The sequence below is a fragment of the Chiroxiphia lanceolata genome, chromosome 9 (assembly GCF_009829145.1).
Source record: "Chiroxiphia lanceolata isolate bChiLan1 chromosome 9, bChiLan1.pri, whole genome shotgun sequence".
Classification (NCBI taxonomy): Eukaryota; Metazoa; Chordata; class Aves; order Passeriformes; family Pipridae; genus Chiroxiphia; species Chiroxiphia lanceolata.
Window position 1 is genome coordinate 1,296,070 of NC_045645.1, and position 22,720 is coordinate 1,318,789.

General features: G+C 39.4%; 1 protein-coding gene across 22 annotated transcripts in view; it reads right to left on the bottom strand.

The window, feature by feature from the left end:
* Positions 1-21,118, bottom strand: part of ADGRL2 (adhesion G protein-coupled receptor L2) — a 379,726-nt gene extending 358,608 nt beyond the window's left edge. For 4 of the 22 annotated variants that reach the window (XM_032695915.1, XM_032695907.1, XM_032695908.1 and 1 more), the window contains exon 1: positions 20,949-21,109. The gene's annotated coding sequence lies outside the window, so the exon portion shown is untranslated. Of the gene's footprint in view, positions 1-20,948 lie in introns of all 22 variants that reach the window. The other 18 variants (XM_032695914.1, XM_032695909.1, XM_032695904.1 and 15 more) reach the window with 10 other exon arrangements.
* Between the last annotated feature and the right edge of the window lie 1,602 nt (positions 21,119-22,720).

Here is a 22,720-nt window from a genome sequence, read left to right on the forward strand (position 1 = left end):
CTGCCTTCAGTTTATTTTTATTACATACAAGGCATTTAAATGAGAAGTGTTATCTAAGTTTCTCACTGATCTTAACTCGAGAATTTTCCCCAGGGCCTTACGAACTTCCACTGTTCCACATATGTCATGTTTTCTGCTACTACTGACATGTTGCTTCATAGATGGAATTATACTATTGCATAGGCTTGAAATCTCAGGGGGGTCTCTAGAGGCTGGGATTTGTCTTGAAGAACAACCATTAGCACAAGCTGCTGCATAAACTGTCCCTCCTGAACCTCAGCAGGACTTATGATTTAGCAGTCTGTTGAACTTCTTTCTTGTCCTTGCCCTTGCTGGAGTGACTTGTGCTGATCTGTATCAGAAACCAACTGAGTTGTCCAAACACATGACAATAGGAAAGACAGAAAATTGACATTCTGCTGCACTACCAGGCTTCTGCTCCAGGATGTGAATGACTGGTATTGCACAATTTCTTTGTCTGTGTGAAACTTGGGAAGTACCATAAAGGAATTCTTACTATTTTTAATCGTTTGTGGCAATCTGTAATCAAAATCACAATCAACTGCTGAAGTGTTCCATGTAATCTTAATTCAGAAACATATCAGCATTAATTGCATTTTGCTAGCAGTATGAAAGGAATCTTTTCAGCAGACATCAGATCATATATATCAAAGTACTTGGGATCAAAATAAAATAATGTACCACTTGAGTCCTAATGTTTCAGATAGGTTAAGGGAGTTATTTGTATATTTACTGATGCCTGGTTTTGCTGTAAGGTTATTCTAAATTACTCTCCCACACACCTTTCTCTGTGAAGTATCTAGATACTTCTGGGCCTCTAAAAAATACCTGGCCTCAGTCCAGTTGTGTCTAGATTTAAGATTGTGTGGTCTGTCTCTGCAACAGCACAGACCCCTTTTCCCTTTCTTGTGGGGGAAACTTCAGTGAGAGGTTTTGGGAGGGAGATGTTCATAAGACAGATGGATTTGTAACTTCGTAGTGAAACACACAGCAAAAGGCATCTTAGGAAAGATAACCTTATGAAACAAAGGAGAACAAAAGTTGTACAAATTAGAGACAACGTGGTCAGTGACTTTTTCCGTAACTTTTTTAGTTATAAATATTTACTGTCATCAAATGTCAACAGAATCCATTCATGGATCCAACTTAGAAAGATACAAAATGCTTCGGACTTGAAAGGAGTTGAAAATTCATCGCAAGTAGCAAGAACATATTTGTTCATTCAATTTGTCTGCAAATTAAACAGTTCACTGTTTATCCTTGATCTTTATACCAGTTTCATCAGCAGACATGGGTTTGGCTGTAGAACCATGTGACCTTGAACCACAAATTAACGACCTGGCTTTATGTGTGGCAGTTGCAATGAGCTTTTCAGGGATGGGGGATGCGTGTTGGTGTGGGTGTGTTCAGAGGGGGGTTTTTAAATACAGTTATTTCTTCAGCATGGCCAATGTGATCAAGGCTGTCCCACAGGACCTTTGTTCTTGGATGGTGCAGATCAGGCCCACAGGGATCAGCCTGCTGATTTACCATGTCAGAACAGACTTTCCCTCCTCCTTTGCCCTGTTAGACTGTAGTTCTTTGTTATCTGCAGAGGCAGCTCCTCTCCTCAGTGAACCAGGCAGCAACATCACCATTCTCTGCTTGAGAGAATGGTTCCTGTTGAGTCTTAACTCTGAACCAAAGCAGGGAGAGAAATACACATTATCCTTATGGTTCCATCTAAATAGACAGTCCTGGAGAAGGGAATGAGAGCATGGCCAACCCTTGGGGAGGGCACTGCTGCCAGGGCACTGCACCCCTGCAATGGTGAGCTCTGCGTGGCACTCACAGCTCAGCTGGGCACCCACATCTGGGGGAGTTTTCTTTGCACTGTTCTCAGAGCAGGTCCATGCCCTGAGGGCAAAGCCAACTCTCCAGATGGAATCCAGTGAGGTAACGGGGCTTCAGCCACAGACCAAACAGCCAAATGTCTTCTCCAAACCTATCCCCATTTATTTATTTTTACAAGGTTTTGATTCATTTTGTTTGAGTGAAACGGCTGCTATTTCTGCCTTTGCTCAGTTTGAACATGTTTTAATAGAGGATTAGTCTCCTCGGGCAGGTGCAAGGAAAGTGCTTACGGGGTCCGACAGTGAAAAGAACCGGCCGGGAGGGAACAAAACCTCGACACTTTGTGGTATAATGAGCCCATTTAAACAGGAGTGAATGTTTGACATTTACATTTCCCTGTCTCCTGTACAAGGCCAGAACAACGTTCTGAAAATATAAAAGGGGTGGAAAATATTTTGCTTGAAACAAAATAGAAAAAAAAAATAAAAATCCCTTTAATTTATCGAGCCTCCAGCCCTGACAACTTGTCATGGGAAAAACTGGGTGCGTTTCGTCCCTCGGGACAACTCTGCTTTCAGTTGTTCCACGGATCAGCTCTGGTGTCACTTTGGAGAAAAGACACCTGCTCCTTTCTCAGCCAGTGGTGCGACAGCAAACTCTGCTTAAAAATTAACAAAAACTTAAAAGGAAGAGAAAAAAAAAAAAGAAAGTGAAATGGATGAAAATTAGAGAGTGGGGATAGGAGAATTATAAGAGAGGCAAAAAAATAATAAAGCCTATGTTATTTATTCTAACTTTCTAAAGCCATGACTAATGCATAATTTAAATATGTTTAATTAATTAAGCCAGTAAATGGATACCTAGCAATTTCAAGGAGCTTGCAAATAAGCTCAAATAGATTACATTATCAGAATAGGCAGAGAGCATGCCCAATAATATCTGAGCTAATTTGTCTGTTAAATAACACATCACTGTTCCAGTTCAAATTCCTCCTTAAGATCTCTTTGCTCTGTTGCACCTGTGAATGGTAAGGCTTATGGTTTGCAAAGAATACTGCTTATTATGGTGGTGAAAGTTGTCTCATTGTCTTCTGATTTGTACTACTTGTGCTATCTTGCACTTACACCCAGCACAGGAATTTTTCCAACCTGTTTAGAAGGAGTTTAGCTCAGTAGGCTTGTAGTAAGAACAAGGGCTTGTAAACAGCACACTAATATTACTAAGAAATTAGTAGGAAGAATGTCATTGAGTAGTGGTTTAGTTCTTGAAAGTCACAGTCATAATTAAAGATACATTTTCTACTTAACTTTCTAAGAATAGCAAAGCATAACAGAGACTTTTCATCTCCATGATAAATATTATCTGCAATATTTTCATTGTCTTAACATTTTTTTTGGAAACTTATGAATACATAAAAAAAAAGAAAGAACAACAATACAAATTAAAGACTTGATATCTATATGAACAAAACTGTTCAGATGAAACAAAAGCTGGGCTGGGTGTCTGCCAAAACTTATATCTAACACAGATCCCTCTAGGCTCAGCTAACCTTGGTTTTGATGATGGAGTGAGAAAAACAGGCCTAAAAAAAAGGCAGGCATAGAGCAAGAGAATGCAGTTGTGTGGCAGCAGAAGTGATGTAAGAACTTGTACAGGAACAGGTTTGTGTCATGGGGAGAACTGCAATGAATGAGAGTGAAGGTGAGGATGTCTGCACAGGGGTGCTTTTTGACCTGCAATGAGCCAAAATGCAATTAACGAATAAGACGACAAAGGAAAGTTTTATGTCAAAAACCAGTGAAGACTTCACAAAGAACTCTAATCCCATCTGCCTCTCTCCCAGAAAGATTCATTCAGAAATTATTTTGATCCTTCTCTAAAGTCCTAAACCTTTTCAATATAACTCAAACCCAATCTTGGTTTAAATTCAAAAGGCCACTGTGTATTTTTCAGTCGCTGACATCTGAATATCTCATTAGTGTGTTGAAATTATCACTCAAATGACCGTTTTATTTGCCTAAGTGCTGATTTAATAGACCAAATGCAAGATTTGGCAGTATTCTAAGGCACCCATGTTTGGAAATGGAGTGCTGACTTGGAATTATATGTGACTATCTTTGTGCTGCTGTTCAGTGCAAGCAAGAATTCAACCTCTCCATCACTGCAGTTCTTACATCAAAGCCTGAGGTACTGTAAACAATCAACCTATCAGGTGCTACAGTGCGTCCAGGTTTTGTCCTTGGGTTTTGTTTGGTTTTGTTTGATTGTTTGGGGGGTTTTCAGTTTATTTTACAGGAAAGCACTGCACGTCTTTATTTTTTATTTTTCATTTTTAACTGATTTTAAAGCTTTTAATTCAAACTTCAGTTCCTGGGTATAACAGCTGATGTGAGTTTGAAGGAAATAGTCCAGAGAACAGCTCTGTAGTTAGCAGCAGCAGCGAGACCAGAAGCTTAGAGGGTCCAGAAAGGATGAACAAAGGAAGGGTTAAAGGCACCCTGAATGGCACCCTTGCTGATGACAAGTGGATGATGACTGATGAAAAGCTGTTAGATAGCCACCTTCCATTGAATCCACATTCTACAGATAGGAAAATATTTAAATGGCAGATTTTTAGGTTAAAGTCTCTCTCATTTAACACTGAACTGACCAATCTGAGAATTTTGGTTATGCTGTGTCACTAAATATGGAAAGATTCCTTCCAAATTTAAAAGAAACCCCACAGCAACAACAAACCCCTCAAGACCTCCTTTTATAAGAAACTCATCTGATATCACCAGATGAAACTGTTTGAAAATACAGATGAATTGTGCAAGTGAGCTCATTTGGTTAATAAATGGTTCATCCTTGTAAGAGTTTTATAGTAACGTGGGAGAGCTTTGTGAGACAGAAGGAGCCTCCTCCTCTGTGGCTTTTCTATTGCTGTTAAACTGCAGGCACACAGAAAAGGTGCTATGTTTGCACAGTGTTATTATTCAAACCTATCAGTGCTAAAAATCCTTTTTAGCTAATCTGTCCTCGCTGCTGGAAACACACTGGCATTTCTTGAAGTCCTGGTGTTTTCTCCAGACAAGCTCTGGCAAAATTCCAGCAGGGATTCTGACCCTTCAAAGCCCTGGGACTTCAGTGAAGGCCAGTCAGTCCCACCAAACTGTGACAGGTCTGTGGGGTGGGCAAACACCACAGAGAGGTTCTGATGCTGCCCTAGCACTCATTTGAACTGATTCCCACTGAAAAGTCTTGGATCACGTTTGCAGAGCAGCATCCCTGTTTTGTTAAAGAAAAAAAAAATAAAAAAAGTGATGGTTTATTGTTGCATAAGGATGCCCAATGCAAAAATACCTTCAAAAAGTGAACAGATATGTATCCATATGAACCCCAGTCACAGTGGGATGCACAAACAGATATTTGAGTGTTCAAATGTGTGCGTGCAAAAGCAGAAGGAAAACAGACATGTTCTTCAATGAGACATTTTTATTTTTGAAATTGATAGTGCCTATTACATGCAAACTGCTTTGCATTTTTACAGTTAGCAAATGTCAATAAATCCATGGCAGGTAAAAGGGCACTGCTACTATGGCAGTTATTGGAATTCTATACTTTGTCAAATATATGTACCTCTTAATTCAATAATCTTTAAAAGCAATACTCATTGTGGTTTCAAGTATGACACCTGACCTTTTGTTAATGTCAAATACCATTTTACTTTAGCATGGGAAATTATTATATTTCTATAAATATAATCATTATTCTTGGGAAAAATGTATTAAAGAAATAGAATAGGGAACTGATCAGCTAATCAATTCTTTCCCATGACAGTGATTTTATGTATTGTTGTTGACATTTCTGTAAGTACCCTAAGAAAGCCCATGGTATAAAAGAAAACAGTAACTCTGAGTCAAAATTCTACCTGTAATACTGGCCTGCTAGCTGAGAGCAGAGAAAAGCCCAAAATTCTGTTGTGCTGACTGGCAAGAAGAATGTTGCATTAAGTTGTTTTTCCAGCCAAGCTCGATAAAATCTCTGGCAACGGTTGTACAATGTGTGGTTTGGAACTTTTCTTAAAGGTAGCTAAGTTAAGTACAATTTACAAAATACCCATTTAGTTGTCATAGATATGTCCAGTTCTGCCTTAAAAGCAAGCCAGCAGCAGGGGAGATAAAGAATTCAGTTCCACATCATTAGGAGATACAGAATTTCTTTGCTACCCTGAGCAAATACACTTGCACTGAATGAAACGTGTCAGTTCAGCTCCAGCCTGGTGCTTGACCAGTGTGTTCACACAGATTATCTATCCATGTGTGCTTTGCTTTTCACCTTGACAGGATAAATCTCACTGATTCATGGGAGCGTTTGTGTTAAAGGGAGAGCGGGGGTTAAAAAAGGACTCTGAAAATATGTGTATTTTTCACTTATCTCTACATATGTAAATACAGCCAGAGATGCATTTCTGCTGAGCAGCTGGGCTGTGCTGAACAACCTTGCACAGAGAAGTGCATTGTCCTTTCTGTTGGGACAGGCCAAGGCAGAACTGTGGTCCGTGCAAGAAAAGCAATGTACATTCTCTTTGTTTATGATGTGCCTCCAATGGTGCTGCATGTGCCAGAAAATTACTCTTTAAATAGCAACCTTCTTCACCTTCCATACTTGGCATTGACATTGTTTTCTTTATGAGGTAAAGTGCAGAAAGATACAACGCAGCCTTAGCATGGCTCAGTAAGAGAGTAGTGCCAGATTTAGACTTTGTTTATGACATAGTTCTTCTATGAATATGCAAGCAAAAATCAAAAGACTCTCCAGCTTGCGAAAAAGAATTCATTATAAAACCCCACAACAAACCTAATGAGAACTGTAACGATTCCTGATTCAAACATTACATTAGAGGGCAAAAGAGTAGCAAAAGAGCAGCAGGGATGAATCAGTTGCCTTACTAATGTATGAAATAATGGAGCTCCTGAGTATGGAAAACATGAGATTATTTTGGAATATTTATGTGGCCATTTTAGGTTATCAAGCTTTCTGCGTGTTATTTATAAGGAGAAAGATGGGTTAAAATCTGGGAGTCAGAATAGGGCTATTGGAAAGGGCCTTTCACCTCCAGGAGTCTCTTTGCTAAAGATAACAGAAGACTCAGTCACCTAGACAGTAATTTTTAAAAATGAACCACCATCTAAAGAAGAGGGAATTTTCCAGAGGCAGCATTTTACTACTGCTGGTACAGACTTTGCTAAATTTGGCCTGGACATTTTGCCCCTCGACATTCAGTAATTGAAATGACCAATAGAGGCTGTGGCCACAGCTCTGAAAAAAGCTCTGCTGCCTACTTGTAATTCACTGCTGGTTCCTTAGCTTCCCCTAAAAGTCAACTCCTCATTTACAGTTGATATAAGTCTCTCTCTAAAGGCTGGAGGAAAGGTAATGTGACTTATGAACCTGCTTCTCAGGACACACACACAAAAGTCTTCTCCAGGTTCACCATACAGATTAAAATCATGTATCATTGTTCTTAACGGTCTGAGTTGTAAAGGTCTGAATTCGTTGGTGCTGTTTTCCAGCACGGGAAGAGACTCTCCCAGAGCTCTGGGAGGGGAAGGAGGTGAAGGCTGGCACTCAGTGGAGAATCTTCTGCAAAATTCAATGGTTAACTGACAACCAGGAGTTGATAATGGAAAATTTAAAAACAAAAAGCAAACGTTCAATTACACCTGGATATGCAGATATGAAAGCGGGAGGATTCCTACCAGATTTACTGAGAGATCTATTTGAAAGTAAATGCCTTTGAAAAACCTAGGTATTTAATTAAAATAAATTAATTAATGTGAATAAGTGACAAATGCCAGGATTCGCTGGGAAAAATCAATGAAATCTCTGATATTTTCTAGAAAAATGTACAGAATATCTGACAACTGTGGGTCTATTCACTGAACACTTTCAAGGACTGAAGGACAACAGGGAATAAGAGAAACACAGAGAGTGCTCTGGAAAAGACAAAGTGCACTATATATTCCTGACCACGACCTAACAAATCAAGGCTGTTTGATGGTACAAGAGTGGCTGCAGAGTCTTTGGACAGAGCCATATGCATGCACTTAATTGCAAAATCAGTTGAAAAACATCTGTTATTTCATGAGAATCTTAAACCTACAGTTTTGTCCAATAGGCCACTAAAGCCTGTATTTAACCTTTATTACACGAATCGTTCCATGCTCTCTCAGCCTGAGGAAATGAGGTGGTTTCAGGGCCTTTAACCCAAAATACGAAAGCTCTTCAGGCCCAAGTACAGTATTAGAGGAGGGGAGCACTAATTTTAAGGTACAGCAACGTGCATTACGCAAGGATCTTGCCATCTTCTCTTTTCAGTTACAAATTTATCTCTTTTCATGTGAGACAATGGAGCATGGGAAGAGATAAGGAAAGGGATATGACACTGGGAGCCTGACTGGTTTAGCTGAAAATTCAGCAGCACCTCTTGCTTTGCTGAAGGAATGCAACCTGCTGGTGACTTGACAGAGGATCAATCACCAGAGTTACAAGTGCTTTGCCCTTTTACTGATATGTGACAGTTCTGGAAAACAGCATCCTAGATAATCCCCTGGGGAACAACTTTTTGGATTATCTCTGGTGACCCCAGTTTTCCTACACAAACACGTGTGTGCTTCATATTCTCAGCCCCAGTTAGGATAATAGCCTTGGTAACAATGGAGTGCAGAATAACTAAGGAGCTTTTCTGGGCTTGGCAGACACCAAAGGCACCTTGAACAAACAGGATAAAACAACAACCACCACCACAGAAGTGTAAAGGTACCTGCAGCTGTCCTGTGCAGCTCTGCTGGGAACAGCTTTACTGACTGCGAGCAGTTTGATTCACTCCTTGCATTTCTTCTGCTTTCAGCCAGCAGAACTTTAGTGAGACAGCCATTTTAGTTTCCCTCCAAAATTCACACTTACATCAGTTTAAAATTGGAATATCAAAGCAATGAGCCAGACTCCTTTTATTTGGCCAGTGTTCATCCTATAACTACCCAAGTGACTCCTGCATTAGCAAAATCTTCCATGTCCGAAGACTAGAGGAAGATTTGAAAGATTAGGACACACAAAGTTTTGAAAGGATTTGCCAGGTTTGGCATTTGCACCTGTGTGACTAGCAAAGGACAAAGTTTAGCCCTTAATATTGTTTTATCCTGGCAGCATTTGAACATATCCTGGTTTGATTTTGCATCAACTCCTAACTCCTTAACAGTTTTAAATACGGTTGTGACTTCCCGCTGGGGTCACTGAGCAGTGTTAGCTAAACAGTCAGAGTGTGATATTTTATTACAGTTAAGCTTTCCAAAAGCCAAGAGGAATGCAGGAGTAAAATACTAGAGATGGAATTTTTAAAGTCTATTTGGCTTCCAATTCATATGACTTATTCACATATATTTTAAGGACATTGATTCCAAAGAAGAAATGCACCCACCGAGAGAGACCCAAGATAAAGGCTAATGTGTAAATTGCTTTAAAAACTGTAGTTACTGTAATTACATGGAGCATTTTACAAGCAGCTAGGGACTGCTTTGGATAGATGACTCAAATTTAATCAGTATCTGGCACAGATTGCCTCTCTTTCACACCTCACGTTTCTGAAGTACCATTCTAGGGGAACCTGCTGGAATTGTGAGCTTTGTTATCACATTTATCTCTCTGTTCAGCTTCCAAAAGAGTGACTTTCCCAGATCTCACAGGAGATATGGGCCTGGGTCCTTTTTTCTCTCTTTTTGTTTTCAGGCAAACTCCATTCAACTACCCAGACCAGGTTTGTAATCACATAGAAAATTATGTGTGAAATACAGAAAATGGTGGTTTGTTGATGTCTCTACCTCAGACTACAAGATAAAGGAAGCACTCACGGCCCTTTGTACTCACAGGACATAAACACTTGTGCTAAATCTTTTATAAAATGCAACTTATTTATTCTATGGGCTTTTTTTTTTTTAAATTATTATTATTTGTATTAGCTGTCAAGAAAGTGTCAGTTAAAAAAAGGGGCCCCCAAATGATCTATGCCTTTCAAAGCCAGGAGGAAACAGAAAATAATTAGATATAGTAAATGTGAAAATTGATCTATCTGAAGAGTGTGCAGTTTACAAGCAAGGAATCAATCAGTTTACACCATACAGATTAAAATCATGTATCATTGTTCTTAATGGTCCGAGTTGTAAAGGTCTGAAAGTCTAAATAGAATTCCTGATGATTACTTTTATTAAAATCCTAAGTATTGGAAGATATACAATGACTGTCTAGATTGATTACTGTATTATCTGCTTTGTAGAAAAATAATACCCTTTACTTTTTGCTTGTTGCAAAAATCCTCATTACTATGCTTAATATACTCTGTCCCTGGAGTAAATTAAAGCATTTCCTTCTTTTTTTACTATATTTTCCTTTAAATTGGATTCCTAGAAATCCTGGGACTATGCTGTGACATCTGAGTTCTGGAGATCAATTTATAGCTGCTAAAGATCATGAAGAATTGCCCATTAAAACAGTTACTATTTGACAAATAACAACATTTGTGTTTAGCCTGGATATTTATCAAGCAGACAGAGCACTTATTCCTGATGTCTGAATGAAGGTCTGCATGAACAAACTTATTAATCAGTTAGATTCTGCTTTTAAAACACATCTTATTTAAATAGAAACCACTAACCTGCACTTTTCCATATAATGATGCTTCACATTCATATTTTTCGCTTCTTATTTTAAAGTTCTAAACTAAAAATGGGCTTTGGGCAATTTCTTAATTGTTTGTGAGGGAAGACTTTTTTTAAGCAAAGCGTCTTGTCAAAATGGAAATGTATCCTTTTAATTTTGTGTCCTATAAGATTGTGGTATCAAAAACCTGTAAACAAAAATCATTTCTATATAAAGTTTTGTTCTGAAAATATCAATATGTTACCAGTAGCCCTCTTGGTTTTGTTTCCAAAGAATACATTGGTTAAATTGACACTATTTTGTGGAATTTGTCAGCACTGATGGAACTGTATTCTGTGGAAAACACAATTTCATCAAAAGTGTTCCAAGCAGCTTAGAGATCAAACCCACAGGAAAAAAAAAAAAAAAGAAACTTTTGCATAGGTGTCAGTTACAAAGAGTCTACAATTTTTAGTAAGGAATTGGCTTAACTAAAATAAAGAGGTGTGGATAAGACAAAAGTTTCTAAGGAGAGCTTCGTGGTCCATCGTCCCACTTAATTTCCTTGTGGATTATGTAAGAGCTGTTAAATGTTGAGGATTTCTGTTCAAATGGATCACAGCATGAGACTACTTAATTTCTGTTTAGTGTTCAAACTACTACAGTTACAGCATGCATTTTAACAGCAAATTATGAATTTGGCCCCTATATTTCATTTTATGTATTCTGAATGCAGTATCAGCTCTGGTTTTTGAGGACAGGTTCAAAATCCACGGACCTTGTTTCAAGAAGGAATGAACAATAGACACACCATTTTCTTCCATGAATAATTATATTCTGTATTTACAAAGCATTTATTTTTCAAAGCTGCATAGGAATATTAGCAAAACAATCACCACAACATCCTTGTGTGCCAGGGTTTACATATAGCAAAAGAGATAGAAAATACAGTGCCTGGCACTTTAGTCCTATAACTAGGGTGTCAAGCTACTAAAGTAATGCAAATAACAATAATGGTATGGGAGAAACCTTTCAAGTTTGAGTCTCTAACTGGGTTGATTTTCATAGGTTTAGACTTCTGAGAACTCACAACTCCCTTTGAAGTCAATTGAAAATGTGAGTGTCAGCACACATTAAAATCAGACCACTAATTTGGATGCTTAAACATGAGATTTAAATTCACAAGTCTAAGTTTGGAAAAATTCACCTGGGTGACTTTTCAGAAGGTACCTTACAAACTGGTGTCAGAACTAGGAGATTCTTGGTTTTCAATAACTTCTTTTCACAGAGATTCCAGCACGGACACAATGGACTAAACGAGTCACTGTGTGATAGATCTGTGCATCTAAAGTAAGTTGGAGTGGGAAGGGCACCATAGTCCAGATACTGCAAGGGCAAGAGAACATTCCCTTCCTCTCAGAGCAGCCTAATTGCAGATTTCTGATGCCAAACTGCTTCGTGGAGAGGGCTCTGAAAAAGTCTGGTCATTTTATATAAAATCCTCCTCTCACCTGCCTGCATGTTACCTCCTACTTTTCTCCACAGAACTGACTGGACTAGCAGTGATATTGGCTCCAAAACTCCTATGGTTGAGCTTTGTTAACCCTTTTTAGAAGTTATGCCCCAGATTGTCCTGCCCAGTGTCCCAGGTCACTTCCTCAGCCTCAGTGGAGCACAAGGAATTTTTCTCAGTTCTGGTTGTTACACTGCAGAGAGTACTGAGAGAAGAGAGATTATGAGGAGCAACCTCCTCCTCAGCTGCCAGCCCCAGGAGGTGGGCACAGTGCAGAAAGAGCGTTCCTACACCTGTGTCATCTCCCAGGTTTAATGAGGCAGCCAAAGTTACCTTCTGTGGCAGGTCTGCAGCAAGACTCAAGAACTAATGAACACACCAAGAGCTCCTAATGCTGAAATAAGGGCCAGAGCTGGTGAATTCTGTCTCGTGTCTCAGGATATCCTCCCTTAGTCAGTACTGCCACTCCAGAGAAGTCAGTTTGTGGTGTGAATCATCCAACACTGAGAACCCAACATCCATGTCATGTGTTTGAATTTGGGCTAGTTCTGGCTTGGTCTTGTGGTCTGAATGCCCACCACTGCTCAAGTGCCATCAGAGGCACTCCTGAAACACAGTGATACCCAGAAGCAGCCAGGCTATTTTTGTGTGTGAGCTGCAGCTCAGGGTTTTGGGAGGAGGAAGAGATTTGCTTCCAGAGTGCCCTGGTAATTCATGTGCCCCCTCCTCATGGAGGTACAGCCTCCATGCACTCCTGGGCTGCTGCTACACCTGGGCACTGCTAAGGCCAGCACACAGCAGGAGTTTGCCTCCAGTGGAACTCTGTAAGGTGGGCACTGGTGAAATATCTCAGGTTTATAAACCTATGGAGGAAGAGCAGTAGAAGTTGAGAGTAACAGTAACCTAAACTGTTGTATTACAAAGAGTTGTTTCATCCTTTGACTGCTCAGGAGCAGACACTACAACCTCACTCACTAAAGCCCCATCTGAGAGTCCTGTTCATACCCAGCTGACATTCACAGGATGAAATAATGGAGTAATGCTATTGCTGTACTAAAACTGCATAAAATCTGAACAATATTGTAAATAAGGAAAGCTTACCATGGTTTAGTGTATCTTCTTTCCACTACATTTTGCGAGAGAATGAGGCATATGAACGCCAGAAAAGAGTCAGCTTAGACTGTGATTCTTGCAGCTTTAATTATGAGCAGCTCCAAGTCTCTGTGTTTACAGAAGAGAGATTACCTACATGTTATTTGAAAACCATTGGGTGTAAGTTTATAGTGGTAACAGGCAAGTCTAATTTTTTTTCATAGTTAGGATTTAATAGGTACAGAATGCTGCCCAAGGGAAAAAAAATGAACAAGTAGTAACTTGATATTTATTCTACACAGACGTGAAGAAAGCTTAAAGAAATACACAATGTCTGAAACATTGACATGTATAACTATTTTAATTGTAATGCTGCTTTTCTAATAGACTTTTCTGCTGTGGTACAGGTTGAAATAGTTGCAAGGTTTTCCAGCCCCAAAAAAAACCCAAAACCAAACACCCCAACACCAGCCCCCAAACCTAAAAAAAAAATGGCAAAAACCTGTTTGGAAAAGCTTGTGGTGGAGCCATAAAAACTGCACCAAGTTTATCCAGTTTGAAGCTGAGACCATGGCACTGAACTTTGGATAAATGATGCTGTCTTTCCTCGGCCAGATCATTGTAAATAAATTATTGTCCATATTGTAAATAAGGACTCCTCCTACTTTTGATATTTCTCATCTATCCTGGAGAATATTTCTGAAGAATGCTCAGATGTTTTCTAATGCAGAGATTCCCTAGATTTGGAAAGCCTGACTTATCACAGCTTCTTTCACGTGCTTCAGCTAAAGCCTGTATGAAACATAAAAGCCATTATTTTAAATTCACTTACCTACAGTGGATAGTTTCTATTCCATTGATATTTACATGCACGGTAAATTTATTTGGCGCCTCGGTTCCTTTTTTAACTTTAGAATTGTCATTTGTGTAACATTTTAAGCCAAATTAAATTATAAAAATACTCAGTTATGTAACTGCCAACACCACAGTATTTCTTCTTATTATGGAGACAAACACAGAGTATATTGGAAAAAAAATTGTGAATCTCATTTCTGATCCTAATGAAGCAAGTAACCCATTATACCAAGGTTAATTTGTTGACTCATGATTTCCACTTATCCAATGATATACTGAATCATATGAACAAACCTCTACATCTAATCAGTTTTTTTTATTGAATCCTGACCTTTTATACACCTTCTTCTTGATTATGAATGACAGTGACCTTTATCTAATTTAAAACACACATACTGATGCAAAAATATGCAAAGTACACATGTAAATTCTGAATTAAGATGAAGATGTGCATAATCTTCCAGGGAGAAATTGCTTTAGAGAGAGTTGTTTATATTAGGGCCAATTGAGGGTATGTGGGGAGAAAAAGTGAATTAGTCAGGACTCAGATGGGTTTGGAGGAACAGCTGCAGAGATACCCAAGTCTGTTTAGATTTTCTCAGCTTCTATTTAGAAGCCTGAAATGTCAATATAAATATCAATTTTTATTATGCTATTCAGCTTTTTATGGCATCCATGAAATGATCCAAATGCAATGAAGTCAGACAAAACACCTCTTCACCTCAGGTTTGACACACTCTACCTCAGTATTGCATTTATGTTTCACTCAAAACACATAATAGTCATTTTCCACAGCACAAATGCTGGGTCAAATTCACAATACTATAAAAGCTGCCTGGTTCACTTGGCCATTTTTCTCATTAAAAAGGAATGGTATGAGCATCATCTGGAGATGGTCTTTTTAATTCAGGATATAATTAGGGATTGCTGTAAATGCTGAAAAATAAATAAACAAATATAAGAGGAGTGCCTCCTGTGGAAATAACCCTCTCCAACTTTGCTTTTGGTTTTTTTCTGTTGGTCACTAATGGATCTGCACTGAAATTACTAAAGATGAACCCAGCAATGGGCACAGCCTGAACCACTGTGTAATCCTATAATCCACTCTCTCTTTTCACAAGTCATTCCTTTCTCTGAATTGCTGTGAACCCCAGTTGTACATCAGCAGCTTTGCTCCAGCCTCTGCCTTGAAAAAATACATGAAAAAAAAATATATACACAGAAAATTTGCAAAACTCCGTGTAAAACTGTCAAAGCACAAATCTAACAAACACATTCCTCTGAGAGACTCCAAGCAAACAGTACCTAGCATTAGAATGTACTTTCATGATTAACAACAGGGGGTTGTCAGACTGCTATTTCTGAAATAAACAGATTTATCCTGACAGATAATCAGCAGTTTGCGCTACCTAATACATGTTATCATCCACCACTGACATCATTACATTAAAAGCACACTTAGTATAATCTTTTGTAGGAAATTAAACAGCTTTTACGACACACTTTTGGTGGATTTTTTGTGGGGGGATAGAGGGAATCCTGGGGAAGGGACTGTAAATTTAGAGAAAAGGTTCATGGCAAACCACCCAGGAAAGACGCCTGGAAATGCCATGCTATATTTGGGTTTTCACAATCTAGTAATGTAATTTATAAATAAACTAAAACTAAATGTTGTGACTGTAAACCACGTCCTGTACTTTTAAGCAGTCTTCTATAACGTCCTTGGCTGTCCCTCATGTTGCTCTTCTGTGTCTCTCTGTATCTGTCCTGCCAGTTCCACATAAAAACTTGCCAAACAGCATCTATTTGTGAGACACTTGTGATCTTGCCATTTATAGACATATTTTCTAGGCTGGCAGGTGGACTTTGGGAGACCATTGAGAACTGCCTGTATACTTTTCTGGCAAGAACAACATTTTTCTTCTTTAAATTTCAGGCATCTCTTCATGGACCATCTCTTCCTCCCTTGAAAGAGGAGGCACAGAACTTGCTGGACAGGAAACCTTTGGAGCTGTGCAGGAAATGTGGACCAAGGTCTCTGCTCACGGGGTCTCTGTGGATCCTCCCTCCAGTCAGGCTGCTCACTGCTCACTTACCTGGCTGTTCCTGCAGTGATCAGGTTTGGACTCAACATAGACAATGAAATTTTAGTAAGAAAAGCTTAATATACCTCCCCTATATATATATACACACACACACACACACACACACACACACACTATATATATGTATATATAATGTGCCTACCCTCCTCCAAGTAAATGATTCTTGCCTCAGCTGTAAGGGTGATGGGAGTTATATATTGTCACCTTCACTGAGCAAATTCTGAAATCTCTTTCCTTTTTTAAATTTTAGGTTGCCAATTATCATTATACTGTTACCATTCTCTGAACTCCTGTAACACAGCCAGTGCAAAGGCTGGGTAACAAAAATTGCATGGGGACTGTCACTTGACTTTAACAAGTATTTCATCTCCTTCCTCAGAGGGCATTTTCTAAGTCACAGACTTTCCTGGAGGGGCAAGGCAGATATCACAGTCCTGGCTCCAGAGGCCTGTTGTGTCAAGTCTTATTTCTCCAGAGGCAGAACCTGCATCCCTCTCTCAGTCCTTTGTCTCACATGGAATGCATTTGGTCTTTTCTGCCTTCTGCCTTCATAACTTGGCAGGAGGAGAAGTAAGAAATGGTGACTGGGGCATTTGTATCCATTCCCACTCGTGCATGTTCATGTACCATTCCCCCAACACCAAAAAACCCAACAGCCCCCCAACCAACACAAACAGTGGAGGGCTGAAGTCCCTTACATTGCAAAGGTAACCTCTAAAGCAGCATCACATACCTTAAACACATCTGAATTCCTGGGTACTCTTTGTCTCCTATAAAACCTAACCTCTCACAAATATGTATGTATTGATCAAGCACCTCTCACCCTCCTTTCCCCCTTTATTCCTCTCCCTACCATTTCAGTTGCAGTTGTTAAAACTAATGCAGAATTTTGCCACAGATCTTTTGCTTCAGGTAACGCTGGACAAAACTGCAGCATCTGATACTCTGATGTGGAATAGAAATAAATGTTAATCTGACCAAGTGGTTTCAGTGGTTTATTTTGTTTTCATTTCTAAAAGTGCTGAATTTCTACTGACCCACATTCTGTGTATTTCTTGTGCTCCGTGATGTTTGAGGTTGCTTAGATTTTCATTTTCATTTGCATTAGACATTATTTTGTGTCCAAAGGTCAAATGAGCATTGCTTTTGAGTCAGATGCCTACTGGCTGCATTTCTAGTAGTTAATCTTTTCACACTGAGAAAAATAAGAAGTGGGAGGCAGTTCAAGCTATCCCAAATAAACAGACAGAAGTAAAGCAACAATTACTTTTCCTGTGTGGACTGCTCTTGCTCATTTCTCCTCGAGAGATAACACTCACTGACATAATGTCAGATAACCATGTTCAGTGTTTCACAGACTTGCCATTTAAAGATTCATTTCCACTCCACTTATTTTCGTTTTATCAGCTCCTCTTTTGGTGCATTTCATCTGTGAAAATTTTCATGTAGGCTCTCCAGAACAGGTATTTGGGAGAGAGGGAAGCAAAGGGGTCTCACTTGACTTAAAACACCTCTAGAAACCATAAAGGGAGTGAGATAGGACAGAAAAATGAGAAGTTCTCATGAGAATAGCTGTTCGCATAAAATTCTCAACTGCTACTAAAGCTTCAGTGCAGTTCCTGGAGAGGATGGATATGGAAAGCCTCAGGTTAACTTCAGTCATTACTGAGCATTTTACATCTGCTGAAGAATTCCAAACACATTAAAGGTTGTCAATCTAAACCTTTAGACCAAAATAAATAAATAAATAAATAAATAAATAAATAAATAAATAAATAAGGAGCAACTCCAAAGGCAATCAGCAGGCAAGTTACAGATCTGATTCAGCTTTTAACCCCCAGAGATATAAGCACACTTTATGTGCAAAATATATGCAATGTCTGTACTCTGCAATGTTACATTTTAATAATCTACAGTAGAAGGCAGTGATAAAAAGGAGAATATGACATAATTGTGTATGTAATTTGATGAGAAGCTGTAGGGAACATATTCTTCCTATGCACTTATAGAAAATACTAATGACAAATCACTGACTGAGGACTTTGTTGGCAGTTAAATTTCCTACTTATAGCTATACATTTTCTCAAAACCTCTACAACTTACTTTTTAGGATCTTCTTTTTTTCCCCTCTCTAGAATACTTTTAAGGTATAGTTCAGCTTCCAGCTCCAAGGTTTACTTCATCCTCTAGATCCTGCTGCAAGGCACCCTACAGTGGAGGATCAGGTAACTCATCCTGAAGAGGTGTTTGCTGAGTTACTATAGCAATGGAGAGTTTGCAGAGCAGGAACCACCCCACCAGGAGAAAGGAACGGGCTGCAGGAGGACACTGACAGGCTGCTTTGGAAAACTGCACGGCCTAAATTAGAAATGAAACACGGGGGTCGCTCCTCTGAGTTTGCTGCAAACAGATTCAGAGGCCTCGATGATGAAAACACCTGATTTCGTGTCATTTATTTCGAGGGATTACACTGAGCTGTGTCAGGCCAACCTGGGGAACCTACAAGGAGACTTGAGTACAGAATTGGGAAGTGACTCCATGAAATCCTGCTGATGACTCACCGAGGAACACTTTTGTCCCTGTCAGACATTGGGCATGGCGTGAAAGGTGGGAAGGAGTCAGGAAATCACTGTCTGCTGGGAGAATATTTTAATCCACTTACAAAAAAAACCTTCCTTGGAAAGGCCTTTTTCTCTCTTTTTCGTATCTCCAGTGGTGAGTCATCTAATCTCATCTCTGTATATTGCTAAACTCCACAGGGATCACCTTTACTTCCCAACTTTACCCTGGCCAGAGATTCAGTCAGACAAAAGACCCTTAATGTCTTTCCTTAAGTTCAGCTCACTTCTCTAAAATGCATTCCCTTCTCTTGCACAAAATGAAAGAAGTCTTTTTTTAGAAATGCCTTTTTTCTTTTCTCTTCTTTTTTGTTTTCTCTTTTTTTTTCCTTCTGGGGGAGGCAGGATGCCTGTATCAAATGTCTCTTTTCTGTAAATCAAAATCGCTTTGTGTGGAGAAAGTTGAGTTGCTGGGAAGAATACATTTTTTTTCTCCTGTCCAAAAAGGATTCTCAAATTTTACTTTTAAACCCCACAGATCAAAAATATGTGGTTTTTTCTCCCTACCTTATATATATGCTTGTTCTCTCTAGCATTAATTTATTCAAAAAACTCTGCACTTGAAACAGTTAATAAAAATTCTAATTACAGGATAAGAAAGAAAGGTCAGACTCCACTTACATCATTGTGAAGGGCTTTTATTACACCCTGCTATAAAACATATTTCTTTTTTTCAGTTGCCATCCTCACAGGATAACCTGCATACCAATAGAATCTCCAAAATGCCATGAAGCAAAAGATATTTATCTGCTAAATTCTATGTACAGTAACCTTACAAATGCCAGAGAAAGAAAGATTGCCCTCTGCACAGTAATACTTGTGTAGATGTCTTCTTTATGCTAACAATGACAAGGCTCTCTAGGTTTGTACTGTACTCCAAAACCAGAATGCATTTTTTTTTTCAAAAAGCAGAAACTGTATATCAAAAAGAAAAGATGCACATTTTAGGCACTGAAATACTTAATATAGTAAGCAAGTACTCTCCTGTCTAATCTCTGTCTAATGCAGAAAGGTAAAATGGAAATGTATGACTCAAGTATTCTTGAAGAAATTAGACAGGTTATGTTTGGGAGCATCTCTCTGTCCTGGCTAGTCAACTAAATTTTCATTTTAAGCTCAGTTTGAAGCCTCCCAGACCCGTTACTCGAGGATGTTACATAGCAAGTTATACAAAAGCAGCCTGGCTCCAAATCTAATTGCTGTCATTTTTTAACTCCAGCTGTGCAAGACAACAAACAAGAACTTTACTGTGGGACAAACGCGAGTCAGAAAAATTCTAATTTTTGCAATATATTACTCTTCAAATCCATTACTTTGATTTAGCATGTCCGAAGTTGTTTATATAGTTATTTCAATTATTTTCAGCTCTAAATTCTGACAACAAATTCATAGAAATCTACATTAATAAATGCAAGATTTACTGTCTGCTTTCCTAAAGACAGTGTGTGCTGTCAGATGCAGCAGTTCAATATCTCATGTGATGTATGCTCAAAGTTAGAATGTAACTAATGACGTAGGGACTGACTTTCCTTTTCTGAAGGAGTTTTTTAGGAATCACATTCACATAGTTGCTTCAGAGTTGCACTTTGTTTGCAGGGCAAGCACTGCCTGTCCAACCTTTCTGAACAATAAATATTAACAGAGAACAGTGAAGGTTCCATTTCACCACTTCTGCTGGCAATTTTATTAACTATATGTTTATCTTGTGGTCTAAATTTATGACAGGCCCATTTGGAGTGAGGCCTGGAGTTTCCTTGTTTACAACACTGCAAAGTAAAAGGTGACCTTTTTATTTTTGTTCAAAACCTTTCAACAGTTTGTTCTGCTCCAGAGATGGCACCTTAATAAGCTCTCAGCCCAGAAAGCTCTTGTTTTCCTTTTGGGGGGTACAGGGCACTGCATTGACTCACACAGACGTTAGAAAACATTTTTAAAAGAGAATACAAACTTGGCTGAAGATCACATTTGTCGATCAGAAAGCTGCTGTGCCGAGATCATACCTGCCATTATGAAAAGGGAAAGAAAACCAGGGGGTAGGGGACACATAGCTGGCTAAATAAACAGTAAATGAGCTGTTTAAACAGTTGCATCTATACACACAAGCAACAGAAGCATCAAGCACCTGGCGCAATTCTATTAGGACCTAATTCTGGCAACAATATGCATCATTATCGTGGGATCTGATAACGAGCAAACACTGGAGGCATTACGCGTCTTTAGAAGAATCAGACTTCCTACCTTAGCAAGAGTGATAGAAGGTAAGTCCCCCTTTAAAGAAAGTTGTAAGTAAAGCCAGGCAGCAGTTGCAGTAAATTGAGTCCTTTCAGTCACTGTACACATGCAGCAGTTCTGCAATAAGGGAAAAAATATAATGGGAGGAGCAGCTGTGAACGAGTGACCTCCCGAAGCTGAGTTCTCTTTGTGAATCGAGCACCGGGAGCCAGTGCCTCTGATTTGCATGGATTATCTCCACTTGAACTGATACATTTAAATTGACTGGCACAGGGGCACGGGGATGAAAAAAGGGAGAGGAGAAAAAACAAGCAAGGCCGAGTGAGTGAGCGTGCGGAGGAGCGACGGGGGCGCGGGGCGCGGAGGGGAGCGGAGCGGGCGCTGCGCTGGGCGCGGGCAGAGCCGCGGCTGGAAGAGCTACAGCTCCCTCTTCATGTCGCAGCCGTAAGACGAGGAAAGCTGTCATCACGGCGGAGTTTAAAACAGATCCCCCCCCTTCCCCCCTCCCCCCCAGCTTGTGATGGTCCATTTGATCAGATTCCTATAAACACGTAATAACTCAGCCCGACGTGCAGCCGGGGCTTTGGGCTGCGAGCCTCGAGTGATTATAAATCTGCTGAACGCTGCTAAATGATTTCAAACACAGAAATGTTTCAAACGTAGTAACTCGTTGGGATGTTTCCGAGTGTGCAGTGACAGATTTATCATTTGCCAGTGTGCAGGTGCCTTTAAAATAGTCAAGGGATGGTGGCATTCAAAGCTGGCTGTGCAGGGAGATCACTGACAGATGATGGGCTGTGCTCCCCAACCTTATCCAACATCTACCAAGACAAAAGAGAGACAAAAAAATTTGCATTCAACCACTTCAGAATTTCTCCCTTATTACCATAAATGCCACAAACATTACCTGTTGCACGCTCCTGATTTGATTTAAATGCAGTACTTAAGCTGATTAGAAAAATATGAGAGTACGTTCAACCCTCTTGAGCCTGCGCCCAATCCAAGAGGATCCTCAACTAAACTTTGCTTCTTTTGTTTAGAGTATGTCAAATAAGTTGGTTTTGCACCATGGTATAGAATTTTGCAAACTTCTACATGGATTCATTCTACTCAGAAATTGGACCAAAAGTCATGAAAGGATGAATGGCTGGCCCCATGTTCTTTCATCAGTGTCTGAAAACAGAAATGGATGCAATTGCATTCTTTGGGAATCATTAATGGATGAGATTTGGTGGGATAAAATGGCCTATATTAGCACTTAAACCACCAGAATGTTGTCTTGTAAGAAACATGTCTTGCTGTAAAATACTACTTGTTCAGAGATCAACAGAATGAAAATGTCTACAAACACAACCACGGCTAAATTCTGTCTCCAGCTCATTTGCAGACCAAGCTGAGTCCAACATGAGTCTGTTGTGTTCCTGTTTCATATTTCTGGGGTAAAGCCTTGGAGTTTTTTTTGTAGGATCCCAGCATTTACTTGTAACAGAGAATCTGGAATGGTGCCTCTGTCTGAAGAAAATACAGGGTAAATACAGTACTTAATCTAGTAATGCTTCTTGGAAATATCACATTTACAGTAAAATTTGCTACAGATAAATGATCCCATGGGCATTGGACAAAGTAGTGGAGAATATATTTGGATTTCTAAGACATGAAACACATTCATGAGTTGAATAAGAAACACAACTGTGAGACACAGTTATTGGTGTACCCATAAAGTGCTTGCTCTGAGAAGTGCTCTTGGTTCACCAAAGGTTTGGGTGTTTGATTATTTT